This window comes from Nymphalis io, chromosome 20 (genome assembly GCF_905147045.1).
Source record: "Nymphalis io chromosome 20, ilAglIoxx1.1, whole genome shotgun sequence".
Lineage (NCBI taxonomy): Eukaryota > Metazoa > Arthropoda > Insecta > Lepidoptera > Nymphalidae > Nymphalis > Nymphalis io.
In genome coordinates, this window is record NC_065907.1 from 10,298,613 (window position 1) to 10,310,657 (window position 12,045).

The following is a 12,045-nucleotide window of genomic DNA, read 5'->3' on the forward strand; positions in this document are numbered from 1 at the left end:
TCACAGGTTAATTTTAGCTTATTAATATACTTTCGTATACCGATACAATTCCCATGGCGGACAGTATTTTACCGTTGGTAGTCATGTTGATGTCACGCTAATTATATTAAGATGAGACTGACCCACTGCCGCTTCCTGTCGACTTTTTAAAGTTATAAAATAGCGTTACTAATTTACGCACATATCGATCTTTATCAATTTAGTGCATTTCTGTTACTTTACGAAATACCTTACTTAAATGTGCAAAAATTTATAACCAGTATTCACATACATTTATCCATAAACCTAATTTCTTCGATATGGTCTCATGTTGTTTTTATAACGGATATCACAATGTTATTGAATTTAAATTCGGTTGTTTTTAGTTTCAGTTCTTACAGTTGCCATAAATAAAGTAATAATAATGACTTGGCTGTATCTCATAAATCCTTTTTTATTTTCAGGTAGTAAGCAACCAAGGGATTAACAGAAAAGGGTAAGTGTATATTTTATAATATGACTGAATAGATCAATTAGATAGCATCGGTATTCTTAATACATTAGTAATATCGAGTTATAAATACATTGCGTGCGTCAGTCTTCAAGTATTGAGTAGCAGCTATTTGATTACCAGAAATAGCAGTTTCTCATAAAGCCGTAAAATCGTTGCCAAGGGGGTCATTCACTGATATTACCAGATTCAAACCACGCTGACACAATGGCATTGGAAGCGTCGTCACGCATAAATGACAAAATCGATGACATTCCATCACAGACGATCATATGTCACGTAGTGTGACGTCCTACATTGCGGGTCAGGTGTAGACATTAGGGAAAACTATCGCCACAAATAGGTGATAGTTGGAAAATATTTGTTTCATAATTTGTTATTATTCAAAAATCTTAAATGTAAGAAACTATGACCGCGATAATTTCTGGAAATTAAAGAACACTCAGTTTCGCTAAAAGTTTATCCGTGTTCAATAAAACGGATAATGACAGAATCGATGATTTTTATTTAAGTAATAACGAAGATGTTATCATTATATATGTATATTGCTATATTTATTTGAATAAACACTTTTTTTTTTTAAATAAAGTCGTCAATTTTATTATTCGTCGATATTCCAAATCCTTATACGGATAAATATGAAAAAGTGTAGTATTATTATTATAAAGCGAATGTAACCCAGTAAATGTTAACAAGCGGGACAAATATATAAAAATCAGTCGTCGACGGGCAGTTAATTGATATAAATAACATCGTCAAGTCTCGTGGCATACTGTTACGGGCAGGCCGACCCAAATACCGGTCTAACGGTGCGCTCTACCAGGGATAGTCGCAGGATAACATCACTATCAGATCGAATCTGTTCTGCTGATAAACATATTTTATAATGTAACAATAACGTTTAGGAACTTGAAATATTAGATATTTTTATTATATGTTAATTATGCTGTTCAATAATAATTTTTAAATATCTTATCTTTAGTTACTTATAAGCAGTTATGAACATTATAATCATGTAAAATTTATAAATATTGAAGACTAAATTGTTGCATACTAATTTATTTCGTTAAATAGTTTCGGTTGTAAAGAGTCTTAAAGAAAGAGTTGTTCCGAGAGATTAAGAACACTTATATAAACAAAAACCCCTAAATAAATAAATCTACTAAGGATCAGAAAATAAACTCCCGAGTAGCGATTTACATACCAATCTATTCATTAGTTTAAATTTTATGTCAGACAAACGTAACAAAAATAATGTTGGCAGACCAATATCAGCAAACTTTTCAAAACGTTACACTGTTTACGCGACTTACACTTCATTCATTTTTATAGATTAAATAAAAAATTCTACATTCGAAATATGTATGAAGCCCGTCCACAATAGTCGGACCATTAAATACGCAGTAGCCTCGAAAATTATCGAGAAGCGAATAATTCCCGCTAATTATGGTTCATACGCTACCGACCGCACCGTTATGGGAACGGTAACTCTCAGGTTCAACGTCACACTTCTTGACGCTTCAGTGAAATTTGTAATTACTGTCCAGTAGACTTCGCGATCATCCAAGCTGACAATGCCGAAAATGAGCTTCAACAATGTTTCGTCATTTAGTCTTGAGAAGCAGTTAAAAGTATTAGTTTAAAAATATTACGTTTAGAAACGAGATATTTACAAATTACACTAAATCGTGCGTATGTAGTTAGTTAGTAGATAAATGTGAGAAAACACAAATTACACTTACTTTAGCAGCTATAAATTATAAAAGAACATAAAGTCCTGGGTCTATAAATATATTGCGCAAGGGCAAAGGCTTCTTACTGCATAACTGCATTACTTGACGAGATAAAATAGCAAATGTTCTAGACTTGTAGCGATGCTATCTAAAGGTTCAGTGCTTATGAGATCAAGAAATGGACGATATGTCACCATCAAGCTCAGCGCAGCGCAATCATTGTGACGCGACAGTCCGTATTCATACACGCGTTATTCCACTCTATATATGTATTTAATATAACATATGTGATCAGTGCTATTCTGTAAATCACTTCATTACTCATCAGTGAAATGTTGATAACCGTCTTATATATGGTGCCATACTATTTTGATGCGTGTGTTCTTGAAATATTATAATTATTATGGTCAATGTCGTATATCATTTTCTGACCTGACCGTTTTCTGCGGTCTCGAGTTTGTTCTTACAGAACAACCCTGCAGTTAGTGTAGGGTACAAGAGACTCACATTTCTCTAGTTGTTATTAATATAACTAATACTTGCTCATGAAAATAATAGTCAGTGACCTACGAAGTTGTTATATTTCGGGACATTTAAATGTTGTGACTTACATTTAAAATTTTCTCTTTGTTTACGAGACTTTCACGCGTCATTTTTTGTTATTCTAACATTTCAGTTACGTATACCAAATCATAACTCCATTTATTTCTATCCATAAAGACATAACTGTCGTCATTGTAGAAAAATCTTGAATGACTTAATATTATTTTTATTTTCAACGAAAAATCTTATTTGGAGTGATGAAATTTCTCTCTAATAAAATAAAGCACTTAAGATTTCACTCCCATTGTTAAATTCACTCGTTAAATCTAGTATGAAATTACTTGCGCCAGCTCTTAAATGAAAGAACGCGTGACGACTACACCGTGACCTTGCGGATCTAGTGCTTTGAAATGTTACACATTGTGTGCACTATAGCTCTTCTCTATCGCTCCACCGTAGTGAATGAACGTCATATTATAATTGTATATATATATTTATATAAATATGTTTCGTTAAAAAGTGATAATTTGTAGTTTTATTGAATCTACTACAAAATATGTATACATATGAGGAATTTTGCATGGTTTAACTTTGAGCCGAGAACTTTTATTTCAGTTATATATATAGCAGTAGGGCGACGCTATTAAAATACAATATAAACACATTTATGTTTTTATCTCAATAATCCTATACAAATATATTATCTACAACGTAAACCTCAAGTGTGTCGCAGTAAATGCCTAACTGTACTTAATCTCCGGTAAATACGGGCCGATTTGAATACTCCCAATAAATCCTATTGCGCTGCCAGCTTTGTACGTGCGACATCGTTACCAATTTATGAGATATTGCCTCGGATTTAAACTCAATCATCATTCGAATTGAAAACGGAGAAACGTGACAACCGAGACGATATTATTTAGGATAACCATTGAATAGGAATCGAAGGCGGTAGGTGCAAGTTTTACTGAAATTGATTTGAATTAAAAATAAAGAATAGGTACGCCTTTATACTAACATCAAATGAAATAGGTTACATTTAAATAAGAAAGTGTTGTCATGTTATTTGCAAGTTTTTTAAAGTGAGATTCCTTAAAACTTCAATGTAGGTAAGAGTTAAGTATTACTGAATTGAATTAAGCAAGAGGATCTATTCAACATATAGGATCAATTAGAATCGCTACAGATATACCAAGAAAGGACCATAAATCCGATGCACTCGAGACACATTGCATCATTATTCCAGTAGCGCAGGCATTATGGATTCCACGTTCGATGCTCGGACGAGGATATCTTAACAAAACGATAGACGGACGAAAGGTCCCCGATAGATTATCTCTGGAACTGATAGTCTTTATTTGACACGTAATCAGAAAGAGTAGTAGCCATGATGCATTCGGAAGAAAAGGTTCCTTCTAAGATATACAATAATGTTCTATTTGTAACAATTCACAGTCTAGAGAAATAATGGATACGGTTTTGCAAACTTTGACTGTATAAAGTGTGTTTTTTGGTCAAATTAATAATAATAAATAAATTAATTAAAAATTTTTTGGTCAAATTATATAATAATTACGATAATACTTCTAACTTTGATTTAAAAAAAAGGAAATAATGTTTTTCCATAAGAAACGTTTTATAAATACATACTAAACGCTTCTTAATAACTGTTACTGCAATTTGTGTTTTATTACCTAAGTTTGGAAAAAATCCACATCAGAAAATGTAATCACTCTAAAATTCACTAATAAAAATAAATAACATTTTCTCTTTACATAATAGAACTGTAGTTTCGGCCACGGCGGCCAATCTCAAGAGAGATTAGCCAACTACGCAGGAGATATTATAGTGCACAAGTGTGTGCGCAAACACAGATGCACTCTCTATTCCCAAACTCTCATAATCTTATGGGACGGCAATCCGACACGACCGGAAAGACCAACGGCTTTACGTGCTTTCCCAAGGCACGGGAGTGTACACACTTCCAACTTCCAGACTCCTGGCTGCTACTAAGAATTCTCTGACAGAAAAACCCAATAACTTTTTATTGGCCCGACCTGGGAATTGAACCCAGGACTTCCGGGTCTGCGGCCTTACATCAAGCCACTGGACCAACGAGGCAGTATGTAAATATAATAAGATTATAATAGCAAAAAAACAGAAAATAATTAAGTAATTCCTAACCATCACCATACCATATTTTAAATAGAAAGTAAGCACAAAAAATACTTTAAAAAATATTCACCAGAACAAGCAATCTATGAACAGTTAGTTTCGTATAATATTTGGTGCGTACAAAGAGCTCTGTACTCAAATTAGCGGGGGCGGTGTTAACATTGTTTACGTCGAACTGAAGTTTACATGTTCTATTTTACCGAATGAGTGAATGAGAAGTACAAAGCTGATGATTGATAAGAATGGAGCCGACACTGTTTACACGTTTGTTGAAACAAGAAATATTTTAAAATGTACGATTCGTCATCTTGTTTCACATCTAACATAGTATGTTTGTCTTTTAACTAAATAGTATTTTAAACAAGCATCAGTAAATATTTACAGTAATAGATTTTACTATCATATACATATATGAATTAATACATATTAAAAGCCGAGATGGCCCAGTGTTCAGAGCCCGTGAATCTTAACCGATGATCGTGGGATCAAACCCGGGCAAGCACCACTGAATTTTCATGTCCTAATTTGTAGTTGTAATTTGATATATAATTCATCTCGTGCTTAACGGTAAAGGAAAATATAGTGAGGAAACCTGAATGTGTCTAATTTCACTGAAATTCTGCCTCACCAACCCGCACTGGAGCAGCGTGGTGGAATAAGCTCCAAACCTTCTCCTCAAAAAATAACGATAAACGCGCACATTACGAGACTATTAAAAAAATAAAATCTTGCTTTGTCAGATCTCTTAAAAACATAATGTTCTTTTGCTGTTCTGAATTTGAAAATTGCTTTTTTAAATCAGGAATTCATCGGGATATGAGTTCAGATTTATGAATAGAAACATTAATGAATAAGAAGTGCAAAGTTCATTACTTTGGCTTGTGATAAAGTACATTAATTTTAGCCGGTAGTCGGCCGCAGTGCATTGCCCTTGAAAGTTTATTTTGACGGCTAAATCCGTACACCATACGGCTGGCTTCACGGTAAATACCTCCCAAACATTAGGTACCAACATCTGCCACTGTTGTATAGGGTTGCTTACTTCCCAGAATTATACACGGATACATTTCCTAAACATTTCGTTCCATTACTCGAATACTGTTTTGAATTACTTATTTCTGACTCTGTAGATCACAATAGCCATTTCAAAATTGCATTAGTGAAAGTCTGTATTATTGTGATTTATTTGTCACGCAAATCATATTTCATCTAAAAGTTAAAAAAAATATATAAATAAAAATAAAATGTATGTACCATAAGTGTGTAAAGTTGTGATGTAAACTGTTTATAGAGATTGACATTAAAGAGGCATTAGCTTCTGATTTTACTAACCATAGTATCTATCAGCAATATTATTATAAGTTAAATATTGTGCGGAAATTTGTATGCATCGGAAATTATACACGTGCTTCTACCCATATTGGAGCAGCATTGTGAAACTTCAAACCTTCTCGACACTAGAGAAGGCATTCGACATTCAAATTTCACGTTTAAGTAGCAACCCTTGTTCTTGTACGACCATTCATTTATTTCACTCCGACCGTGTTCTCAATTAATATTGGCTCGTTGGAAGTATTGGTAAAAATTAATGGCAAACACTCCGACTGATCTAGACTAATATGTAGGTCTGTTTTGTTTTAAAGATAACTTGGATTTAGTTCGATTCAATTAAGAAACGTTGAAAAAAGCCGAGATGGCCCAGTGGTAAGAACGCGTGAATCTTAACCGATGATCGTGGGTTCAAACCCGGGCAAGCACCACTGAATTTTCATGTGCTTAATTTGTGATTATAATTCATCTCGTGCTTGATGGTGAAGGAAAACATCATGAGGAAACCTGCAGGTGTCTAATTTCACTTAAATTCTGCCACATGTGTATTCCACCAACCCGCATTGGAGCAGCGTGGTGGAATAAGCTCCAAACCTTCTCCTCAAAAAGAGGTGCGGAGGCCTTTTGCCCAGCAGTGGGACATTCACAGGCTGTTACGGTATAAAAAACGTTGACTGCTTTGGTATGTGGTTGATAAAAAGTTGTGATTTCCGTTTATCAAAATTATATATTTACCTTGCAGTGCTCTGTTGTTTATGAAATAAATTAAAGATTGATATATCGAGAAAAGCTCAATATACGAAAACGGACGTCACTATATATATATATATTTGACGAGCTGGTTCCCACCCAGGACAGACATTTGTGTGCATGAACATGTCTGTTTGTCCTGAGTCTGTAATTATCTATTTACAAAATAAAAGTAGTATATGTAGTATATCAGTTGTCTGGTTTCCATAGTACAAGCTCTGTACAAGCTTAATTTGGGATCAGATGGCCGTGTGTGAAAAATATCCCAGGATATTATTATTATTATATATATTTGTCTTTTGACGTAATTACTTTTAGGACCCAATCTCCTATCAGCTATATATAGTCTTAGGACCTACCACCATCTGATATTAAATTCACTTCAAACCTTAAGAAATATACCTTCCTTCCCTCGAGTAAAATGATTAAATTCGAATAACTACTTGCAATATTGAAGTTCCCACAATAACATTTTCAAACATAACATCGCGTGCTGTACACCAGTTAACGCCCTCAAAATACCGTTTTAAAAACATTTTACAACTAATTATTTAAATAGAGGCTTAAAATATAACAACCTTAATAAAAATTAAACGCTATGTCCACGAGGAGTATGGTAACACAAATCGGTTGAAATTATTTAAAGAAGATTTCTCCTTTATTTTAAAGACTATAAGAGTCATATCAGCATGATAATAATCAAGTACGTAGCCCTGACTTGTATGAAGGTATAAATGTAAGTTTCAAAGAAAAATAATTTTACACAGCGCAACTAAAATGGTCGTTAAGATGGTGGATGGATCGTTAAGGTGTTAATCGCTTTACTAACTTCTGAACCCTGGTGTTATTTTAAGATCCTAGCTTAATTGTTAAATGTTAGGGTGCAACTACATCTTTGACTAAGCGAAGCTAAATCCATAGAAAAACGCTTTCTTCTTTTAAGCAACAGTTACTCCTACAAAACAGATATATTATATAATAACTCTGGATCATAGACTGTTTTGAAGATATGGAACTTCCATATTGTAACTGTACCTAGCTGTTATTTAATAGCTTGCCATTTTGTGACCATTAATTTTAAAAAAATATTAATAATTTACAATATTATATTTTGTAAAATTATATGTTATTTATATATATTCAAGGCTTTTATGTAAATAATTCTTAACTTAGTTTATTTCTGTTCGTTTTGCTGTCGGTAATAAAGTATTTTAAAAATATGTTAAATATTAACTTCCGCTGCTACGACTGCATGTAAGCAGAGGGGTCAGGTGTTAGCATATGTGTTAAGTCAGGGGATAAGCTATTTCTTTCAAGTTTCATACAAATCAATTTAGAAGTTTTGCGTGAAAGAGCAACACAGATCCATCCATCCGTTGTCACAAACTTTCGCGTTTATAATATAAGTAAGATTATAGGGTAGGTTAGGTAAGATTAGTAGAATTTAAAATAAATCCCGGTGACATAATAAATAAGTATCATTGTGTAATATGTGTATCATATTTAAAGTTACGACATAATCCATTTTTTTGTTATAATAAATGTACAATATCGTATATAATATACTTTTTGCCTGAATCTTAATTATCTATTATACGTTTGTATGAGGCGATACCGTTACGCATATACCACACTCCTAAGTCTAAATAAACCGTTCTAATAGTCATTGCTGACCGCTAAAACATCGAACAAAGCAAACAAACGGATAAGAGTAAACAAAACGTGTTTATAGTTTTGTGTTTACATTGAATTATTTTATTTTGAATTCCATTAAAGCAAAGCATCCTTTGTATCATCTCATTCATTGTTTCTGCGTAAACGGTTTAATTTTATGATTTCTATTTAAAGTCATTTGTTTTCCAATGGGAACATTTTCCGTAACGTTCAACACCGTACTGGAAGTTTTATTAAAATCGATCCATCATTGTACCCACTGCAATAGTTAAACAGACAGTCATTTTCTGTTTTATCGTGGTATTTAGATGATATCCACGATATGTGAAACATCTGAGATTTAAGAGAAAATTTTAAAATATTTGTTCTTCAGTGAATTTTATGACACAAAATCCAACACCGATCAAACAACAAACGATCCTTTTACTTTACGTGTATAATTTACTAATATGAAAATCTATAGTGTACAACTACACTTGATTATCCAATTACTTAATATAATTAGACAAATTAAATTCAATTAGTCGGCCACTGGAGATTTGTTATGACACATTAAGAACTAAAATTCTGGTACCATGTCAATAGGACTAGGAAACATTTTTAGTAATGCATACATTGTATTTGTAAATGCACTTAGTTCTTTAATAGATTTTAGTTTTTTAGATTGAACATTTACGACATATCGAAGTTGATTGCTGTGCTAGGCCGAGACATCCTCACTTTTATTTTCGAGGCTCGTTGAACTTAACATTATAACTTTTAATAATAAATATAAAAAAAAACAGTGATAATGCTCAGAAAAAACACATTAATAAAAAGTAACTAGAAAGTAAAAATATGAGTGAGTTTTTTAAAAATTATAAATAAATACAGATCGATTCTTTACAAGTACGTTAAAATTAAGGTTAAAAAATCGTCCTCCAACCCGTAACAATGATATTTTATCTGTACGTTCCGCCAACTGCGCAGGTCAGACTGCGTGACCGCTGTCAATGGTTGGGCACCTCTGACTTTGTACTTTCGCTAGCCGTCGACGAATCACAATACGCTCTGATGTCAACCACACCGGTATTGTCAACATTTTTATTAGAATTTTTGTTTATCAATGATCTTATTGTGTGTGTTTCTTTTCAAAATATATAAAATAATATAATTAACTACATAGCTATATTATTATCATTAATTTCAATATCAGCATTGTAATCTATATTCTAACTACGGGTATATTACGGCCTACTTTGCCTAAAACAATATTCCAGCTTTCTAAGCGAGCCATTACGTAGTATACTTTTATTCCCAGAGCTCGTACGTGACATTTGGTAGGGCTGCTAAAAATATTTTAAACAAAAAAAAAACAAACAAACAACCAAATAAATAAAATAATTTAAATATTATTTCAAAATATCTTAGTAATAAGTGATGATTATTTAAATATATGTATTTACTTCATTGTGAAATTTCGCAGGTGTCAACCTTAATCACAAATGTAGCTCTTCGCTTTGAACGTCCGACACGATTACGAGACAATGTGTGTAATGAATATGTACATAAAAATACATAAGGTTACACTTTCTGAATGTATAATAAATGGCAAATTAGTACGGTTTATACCATTATATGGTAATACGTAACTCAAAATTAACCCTATCATTATTTAATACTCGGCGATCTAAGAATTCCGTCTGAGGTGATGGAAGTAGTGACGTGCATAAGATTGCGTTTATTTTTTTTTATACTTGCATACTTAATTATATTATATAGATATTATATTTGTGAATTCTGCTCACTCAGTTCCAACTGAATATCTACTAGTTATTTCAATCATAACGTGTAAGGTTACAGTAAGGTCGAGGAAAACCATTGGACCTGATAGATTCTTACATAACAATCAGATAATTCGACATTGAATTATCCGAGTTCACGCTTAAATATAACATGTATATAATATGCGATAAGTTTGTTCTTACAAACCCGAAAATCACGGCAAAATTCGATCGTGAAATGTCAGAAAGTGATGTGCAATGTAGACTATAATAAATAATCGTAACATTCAAAGGATACATGGATCAAAATGCCGTATCGTAAGTAAGTTTTAAACATTTAACGAGTGAGACACGAAGTGATGTGATGCTAAGAAAAATATGTTTTCTTTTAAATAAATTGTAATAATATAAAATAGCAAATGTCTCGCCTGATGGTAATTGGTCTCCACCGCCCATAGACATTGGCAATGTTAACCATCGCTAACATAGTCAATGCGTCACAAACCTTGGGAACTAAGATGTTATGTCTCTTTTCCTTTAATTACACTGGTTCACTCACCCTTTAAACCGTAACCCAACAATAACAAGTACTGCTGTTTGCGGTAGAATATCTGATGTTAACCTACTCAGACGAACTTGCATGTAGCCCTACCACCAGTAAACGTTTCCTAAAAGTGAACATCTTTGTAAATATGTTATTTAAATTTGTAATGTACAGTTTTACGTATAATGATACTGTGTTCCAATTCTTTTGAATCCATTTCAAAGATCTGAATAAATAAAATCGTTCAACATTAGCTGAAGCATTATCTTAAATCGGAAACCATGCAGTTATGGAACAATTTCAGTCGTAATAGTATGTTACTAAGAATATTAGTCTCTTGGGAAATGAGCAGTTACATGTAAGTGTAATTTGTAACTTTGTAACGTGATGACGTTAGTAGTGACCTCGATAGACAAATACTAGAAATGGTGGTAGATTTATTTTGCTAGATACATTCACGTTTAAACTTCGTTTCGCTTGAAACATTTTTGTCATTTTTCTTCTTATTAGGTTATTTTTAACTGTGGCAACAGAAAGAATCCTATTATCATATCTGTTAATCGAATAAAGTGTAGCGTATAACGTGTGTAAAAACCTTTGGTTTAGTGTTAGTTTTTAGAATTATCCTTAATCTATATATGTATGTACTAATATTATAAATGCGAAAGTGAATCTGTCTGTCTGTCAGGTCTTCAAGGTTAAACCACTGAGCCGATTTTGATAAAATTTGTTGTGAAGCGAGCTTGAACCCCAAGGATGGACATAAGCTTCTTTTTTACCAAATACCCGCCCATCTCCCCTAACACGGGGGTCAGTCAGTTTGTTGGTTACACTTTCATCTTCCATCCTCAATCGGTTATCATTAAATTTTACATTCGCGTTGTCAGGGGTACAGAAAAGGTAGGTATCCTGTATACCTAACGCCGCCCCCGTCACCCGCGGGTGGAAATTATTCTTCATTAAAACAGTGACTCGCTTTAAGTAAAACAATCCAATACTACAAAGATTTCCTTGTAGAAAGCGACTGTTAAAACTGTAATCCTA

At 33.0% G+C, this 12,045-nt stretch overlaps 1 protein-coding gene across 4 annotated transcripts in view; it reads left to right on the forward strand.

Annotated features, from left to right (window-relative positions):
* Window positions 1–12,045, forward strand: part of LOC126776307 (uncharacterized) — a 147,792-nt gene that overhangs the window by 36,733 nt on the left and 99,014 nt on the right. For 3 of the 4 annotated variants that reach the window (XM_050498718.1, XM_050498721.1, XM_050498722.1), the window contains exon 2: window positions 444–475. The gene's annotated coding sequence lies outside the window, so the exon portion shown is untranslated. The remainder of the gene's footprint in view (window positions 1–443; window positions 476–12,045) is intronic. The other variant, XM_050498720.1, reaches the window with a different exon arrangement.